Below are 7743 nucleotides of genomic sequence, written 5' to 3' on the forward strand. Positions count from 1 at the left end.
CAGCCATTTGATGGTCACCTCTCCCCAATCGAGAATCCGGTGCTAAATAACTTGTAAATGACCTGATTCTGGGTCAGGCTCTTGTGGTAACATCTATTTAATGGCAGCTCTCACTCTAGTAGGGATGGCTGTACCTTAGGTGGTTGAGCAGGTTGCCTACTATCCTAAAGGTTCAGTTCACTGGCTCTTCCAGTCTACAAGTTGCTCTCTGATGATGATGATGATCAGAGTGTATACAAAGGTATAAATGAGGCATGTTTAGTGCTTTACCAGGAAAGCCTGCAGGTTTCTGGTAGCCAAACTTTGTCAGTGCACCTGGTCAGTCTAACTGCTGGCTCTTTAAATACTTTTTCTTTGGATGGCTTCAGCCTGGTTATTTTAGGTTTTATTTTATAAAACACCATACACCTAACAGTCAAACAGCCAAAAAACTGCTGACACTTCAGCTAACATGATTGCTTTGTTTTGGGGTTGTTTTTTTTTTTTGCTTTTTTGGTAAATAAATTGGTACATTTTGGTTAAAACTATGTTTCTCCCATGATTTTTTAGGGCTCATGATCATAACAACCCACACATGGTCTTTCAGTCGACTTCATTCAGGGAAACAAGCTTCAACTGTTTTCATAATTAAATTCAGATATTTAAGAGTTTATATTTAAATGTATTTTTAACCAGCAAGAACGTTGTCCTAATTTTTTAAAAGTATGATGCTGCTAATCCCTCACCCAGCGCGTGGTAGTTAAGCAAGAAGAATAAAATCTTATGAGGACCCACTCAAAGACCAAAAAGTACGAGTTAAACACAATCAGAAAGCTGGAGAGGTAAAACAGATGTTCAGTCCCCAGATGCTGCAGCAATAAATCCACTTCAACTGGCTTACAGTGTCGGCCTGTGCCAGCATCTACCGAGGCGATGATGATGCATCTGCGATCTCGTCTGAAGGTGCACCACTTTTCCTAATAACACATGTGAATTACCGACCTGTCAGATAAACTGTAACTGCTGAAACATTTAAGTCTCCCTCAAGTGTGAAGGTGGTGAAATGTTTATTTACAAAGAGGATGGAGACTTCATAAGGACCTTGGCAGGTTGATAGATTATGAACCAGGAGCGGGTGAGTGCGAGGAGTCAGTTTCCAAATGTGCAAAGAGCCATCCAAATCTAATAATGGCGAGAAGTATGAGAAAGACTTTGTCACAGTTTGAGTATAATAACGAAGAAGAGGGATAAATCTTTTGTGTGGATGGTTAGAGGGTTTTTTAAAAAATATATATTTGGTGCACAGCTGTAGAAAAAGTCTCCTCCACTTTATCGTCTCTGTACTCTACAACCTCTGTGCCCTCCCTGACTGCACAGAATGGTTGAAAACTTGGCTTCGCTTTGCCTCAGAGGGGATATTGGGAGAGACTTTGTTTTTATTCAGTGTATTTTTTCTTGTTCTTCAGTCCCCCCCCGAAGCACAACAACTATGTTTACTTTGTTCCCCTTGCAGCTCAACCATCGGAAATGCACCCTGTGCCCTGTTCAAGCCTCGCTCCGTCTGCAAACCTCCCAAAAATCCTTTACTGGCATAGCAGCAGAGCAGCTTGAGGACATCAAAATGGAGCTGCTATTAGGAAAGAAAAAGCTCAAATAAGGGCTCAGTGAATTTAAAAAACCAGCAGTGTAAATTCTGTTACGCACAAGATCATAAATCACCTTGTAATGCAAGCATAAACAGGTTGGGTGAAACTGGCTTTTAGTGAGCTTAGAGAGAGGAAGAGTGTCTGCATAGATTTTTTACTTCCTTGTGCTCATGGGGCGAGGGGAAAATAAATAAGTCAGCAGAGTTTTATTGCCAAATAAAGATCTGTCACCCTCAGGAGCTTAGATGTTAGGCTGCTGTAGGCTGAGATAGACACATCATTATCTTTAAGAACCACACTCACTACAGAGCTAATGCAGCTAATCCAGAAAGTCCTATACACAAGTGTTTTGGATGATAAGGAAAATTTTGCATATAAATTATTAGAAATTAAAACTGGCAGATTACCTTGATGCTTGACTTTGTCCTTCAACTCAATGAATGTTTTTATTTTCTAGGCCCGTCATGACATCGGCTCATCGGGATTCGATTGGTCAGAAGACGGTGAAAATGCTCAAACATTTCGTTTTTATTGTTCGTGTTGGTTTAAACAGGAACAATGAAATAATAAAATAGAAACAGCCTCTCAAGTCAGCGTCTAATTTTGAGCTTTATAAAACATGCGGACAAGAATCAAACTCATGCTCTGTTTGCTCACGTTCATTCTCCTCCTTACAAGGTGAAATGAAAAAGTAATGGAACTCTATTTAAATATGGCTCCCTTCAAGGTCATTTTCTTGTGCAGCTCTGCACCACATCCAAGACTTTTCCTGGTAGGAGTTCTCTTTTGCCCACTTGCACTTGCGCATTTGTAGTTTTTAGGAAGAAGGGAGTCTGGCCAGAACGGTGGATGGTGAGCAAAAAACTCCTTCAGTGCAGACATGGACCAAAACTCAGGTACACATGTCAGGATGTTACCCTGGGGGATGAATTCTTTGCAAATGTGAAGTGTACACAAGCAAATCTTCCAAAGAGCAATCCAGACATAGCAAGGATATGTGGTGGTGCATTGCTTCACAAGGTGTTGACCTTGAAGGAGAGATTGGCTTAAATTAATAAAATGCATGCTTTTCATCAGCTGGATTCCAAAACTTTTTGTGAGTGACGGAGTGAGTGAGTGAGTGAGTACTTTTCCAGTGAGCCATCTGCCATCTCCCTTCTTCAGGCTGCTGCAACCAAAGTGTGCATCAGTCATCATTTGTACTCTGCTTCACCATCTACAAAAGGGTTGAGTCTATCATCTTGCAAATATGTAAAATATATCTAATCTGGGTAAAATACTTCAGTTTTTATTTTGTTTATTCAGCTGCTTCAAAAGTCAAATTTGAACATCCTTATCAATCAAATAATCGCCCACAAGTACACATTCACACCTCCGACAGGTCAGGGATGAGCCTGTTGACATATGTGTTACCCAGAGACTGACATCAGGTACTCAAAGTATGTTTTTGGCTCTCCTCAGATGCTGTCATGTCCATGCTGAAACCCCATTGTGTCCATAAATGTCTTGGGGAGTTAAATGCAGGGTGACTTCTTCTTTTCTGCTGGATGCCCTTACTTCAAACAAGGAGTAAAAAATAAAGCATTTCAGGTACACAAATCATTTGCGGTGTCTCAGGCGTCTATTTTTGTCTATAATGCTGTTTATTCAGGACAGAGCTGTCATAATACGTGTGGGAAACATTTCATTTCACAGAAGGTTTTTCATGGCTGGGTTTAAACATGCTCACCACGCTAGAAGTACCCAAGCGAACGCTGATGTTTCTCGCAATCAGCCGCAATGAAATAAGACACCATTTCAGTTTGAGCTGGCTTGTGTTACGGTCACTTTTCTTGTCTGGTGACTTTTCCTTGGCAAAGTAAGTTTGTAACATGGTCTAGTAAAATATAAATAAAGCATATCTGGCATACTTCTGCATAGATATTCAATTTTACAACAAAGCACATAAGCAGGGTCTCGTCATAAAACTGTATAGTCTATATTCACCATATGCAACATTAAAAGTAATTATATGCTTTCAAACTGACATCTCAGACCTGCAGTGGCCATAAGATTGAATCTACAACATGTCTAATGCTGAAACAAACTTCACTTGACCCGTCTCGTTTAGTCTAGGAACACAAACTGAGGCAAAGGTTGCCCGCGTTTGGTGTTTGTCTTCCATATCCTATTGTAGTCTTTGTTTTGGATGGGGCCGAGTTAGCCTCCTCGCAGGGCCTAGCAGGGACTTCAGACAAGCGACATCCTGCAGCTCCAAAACACGGGCCAAAATCAATGTCCTCCCAGAAGCACAGTGCTGGGAAAGTGCTGCCTAATCAGATGGGCTTCCTCCTTCACTCTCAACTCTCTTTTACACCCTCAGTCAAACAAGCTCAGCGCGGCTTTGATGCTGATATCGACTCATGGTACACTGACCCTTTTGCATAGAAATGCGTTGCACTTTCTATGCAGGGTTAAAAAAAACCAAACCCTCTAAATTCATAAAAATAACCCTGTCAACTGTTCTTTTTTTTGTATTACTGAGTTGGTCACCGAGAAAGGGTTTCGACATCCAATGCGGCAAACCAACTTTCGCTTCAAATGCAAGAAACTGCATGATTATGGGATTCTCTCCCGAGGAGAATATAAGGTGACATTAGACCGCAGTGTATTTGGCATCACTGTGTTGAGTTTCTTTTGGTTTCAGTCGGTTTGTGGGCAAAAGCAGTAATCTGCAAACATTCAGTTCAAGGGAGCCAAATTTCTGCTAGGATTACTCATTTGGTAACATCATGAAATCTGACATGAATCAAGGGTGTATTTAGATACCCACAATTCCCCAGCGTCTATTGTCTCTACATCATCACTTTAGGTTTTTTTGTTTGCTCAGGATTTTACCCTAATAGCCTGAGCGATGGATAAGTGCCTCAGTTTACCCAGAGCTCCTTTTGTGGTGTTACAGCGGGGGAGCTGAAGCATTTTAGCCTGTCATCAGGAACTGAGGTTGACTGAGAGATCCACATTGTATATAAAAAGATACTGACACCTGGTGGTTATGGGAAGATTTGATATTTATCATGCATTTCCCTGCAAGCAAATCCAAATGTTTATAGATACATTTCCCTGAATTGTTAGTATCACATACTACATATTATAGAAAGAGCCAGCATTGTTCAGGAGGCAACACACTTGTGATTCAAAAGCCTGCTCGGTGTCACCTCTGTATCTTTTTAAACGGCAGTTACAGAATTTTTACAGATTGCAATTTAAAGCTTAAACAATACCGTGTGTAGTGTGTGACATATAGAGTTTCTCAATTTTGGCTTTTTAAACTGCTCTATATTATTGCTCACTGCATTTCAAAGCAGCATTCATTTTTCTGCATGCATGAAAGCATATAGAGCAACATATGGAGCAAGGCATGGTGGGGTTATTTCAAGTTGTCACACACAAGTGTTTTAAGTCAACACTCACAAAGCAAATTAAATGTTCAGTACTCTGCAAAAGACTTTGTGTCTTTATATTTTGCTTCCAAGGAGCCAGACTTTCCTATGATGTTTTAATGTGCAGTAGCGCTTCAGGCTTTCTAAAGCCTTTCCAAGTTTTTCTTTGGACATTGGCTGCTTTTTCCGACATTTTTAGTCCATGCCTTGTACCTGCCCATTTTCAGATGAGTGGTCTTTCTTCGTTAAGTCACTTATCACTGATCTCTCAAACACTCAAGCATAAAAAGGAACCTAACTCAAGGGATGAATCAGCGTTGTGTCTACACATAACAGTATTTTTGCACCAACAAGTGAATTCCCAAATTAGCTGAAAGCCTGGCATATCTTGGCATTGTGTGCAGTTTGTCCCAAAAGAAGAAGTGGCAGTAGCATCTGGAAGTCATGTCAAAAAAGAAACAAGAACAAATCAAATAAAGACCTGATACAGCACCTGAGCCCTTCCTGAAGTATTCCTGAAGACTACTTAAAGAAATTACAAGAAAGCTGCCCAAGAGAGTTAAGGCTGTGTTGAATAAAGGTGGTCATACCAAATTTAGACTTTCAAGAACTGTACAGACGCTGCTTTTGCCTAATTTACTGTATTTCCATGAATGTTTGCACATTTCAATAAATCACTGGACCTATTTCCTATTTTCCGAGCAAAACATGAATAACTGGCTCAAGACTTTTGCTTAGTATGGTATTACAGGAGAGAGTACTGGGTGTACTGTAAACCAATAAGACATTACAGGCACAAGCAAAAATGATGCAAGGTTTCAGACTTTCAGGGCTCTTAAAAACCATTAAAAAGCAGCGAAAGACTCAGAGCTGAAATTACACATAATGAGTACTTTTGACACGCTGTTGACAGTATTTCTGCTCTTTGACTGGAGTGACACTGTTTTATATTACTTTTACTTTTGTGCAGTAAATTGGACATGTCCTGGGCTGTGAAGTTTGGCAGCGTGGTTTAACACAGTTTCCTGTAAATGAAAATGGAAAGTGAAACAGAGGAAGGGATGGAAGAGGAAAAAAATACAACAGAAATTAAAAAAGGTCGTCTTTGTGAAAGTTACAGGAAAAATAAAATTACATATCGCAGAAAAGAAGTGTGAATCCAACACCAACAGAAGACCAGTGGATTTAAAACAGATCGTTCAACGTTTGTGTATTAACGGCCTCGTATTTCAGTTGGACACATTCTACCAAAATCCCCGATTACAACCCTGCAATAAGACCTGGCAGGAAAACAGAGAACAGTTTGTGCACCGCTCACAGATGCATTGGCATCTCTTGACCACAAGAGGGTAGACACAGACAAACTAATCCCAAGCTGGCCTGCAGGCGATATCTTAGGCAGCCTTCTGCTGAACGCTGCTGATAATGTCACAAAAGCAATGATGTAGAACAGCAGCCAAATGACCTTGATGCTCTTTACTCCCACTTTCACCCCAACGCCATTCCAACACTCTGACCTCAATTGAGCCCAACCAGAACCATTAGAGAGCAATGTGCCAGATAACATGGGCCAACAAAAAGTGTTCTTCGAGTCTGTTTGTGTGGTTTGCTGCTGTGTCCAGAGGCTACTGTTGTGTAGATGCGGGGCCTGGCACGGCCGATGCATTCTCCTGGGTTCATGGGGTTTCTCGCAAGACCACATGCTGAATGGAGGAGGTACAGAATGGAGCATCTGGGCCCACATGGCTTCACAATGACTGTGTGGGTAAGATAGAAAGTGCGAGGAGAGAGAGGAGCAAGCATAGGAGTGGAGAAAGTGAATGTTTTGGCGTGAAAACAAAGGCAGAGAAACTTCAGGTAGAGAAAGCAGAGGTAACAAAAACAGGGGAAAAATATGAAATCATAAGAAAAACAACCCAGTAACAGGTACAAGATAGCAGATGCAAGAAGAAAGAAAATAAAAAAAGAAAGAAAGGCTGCTAACACAAGACGCCTAGGCATGAAATCATTTATATTGCTCTACTGCTGGCACAAATAGTGTATATTTACTGGCAGGCATTGTAATAACATTAATCAGAGAGTGACTTGCGTGTTACAGATGGCCTGACCTAAATTACCACACTATAAATCATAGAAATCCCTGAACAGTTGGTAAATATTTCCTTTATCCACACAGTTTAATGTTCATACTCGAGGTCAGAGGCATCCTTTCACAGTCAGACTTTGTGTAATTCAGCTGTAACTTTCATGTGATTTAGGTCCTTTCACACCCTCGGCCCATAAAACTTATTTTGAGTCTTTAAAATAATTGTATGTTTTATGTATCGGCTCATATTTAAGTTGTGAAGGCATCTGTGCCAAGACACACACACATGCACGCACGGATGCACGGACGACGCCACCACTTTGCCGCCTCACCTCTCACTCTCCTCCTGTTAAACAGAGACAAACACACACCCACTGAGCTCTCTTCCTTCAAGGCACATGTTTTATCTAAATGTAGTGCAGCATTTTATTCTGCTGCAGATGAATGAGTGTTTTCAGAGTTGCGATCCCTCCTGGGAGCGGTGAGCAAAGGTAGAACATTGCTATTTCAGCTGCTGTGATGAGGACTTGGGAAAGTCCTGTCAGGTCTGACAGCGGAGAGGTGGCTGACGCTGGAGCCGTGGTCGAGGGCCCCTCGCAACTGACCCGGG

The sequence above is a fragment of the Oreochromis niloticus genome, linkage group LG9 (assembly GCF_001858045.2).
Source record: "Oreochromis niloticus isolate F11D_XX linkage group LG9, O_niloticus_UMD_NMBU, whole genome shotgun sequence".
NCBI lineage: Eukaryota > Metazoa > Chordata > Actinopteri > Cichliformes > Cichlidae > Oreochromis > Oreochromis niloticus.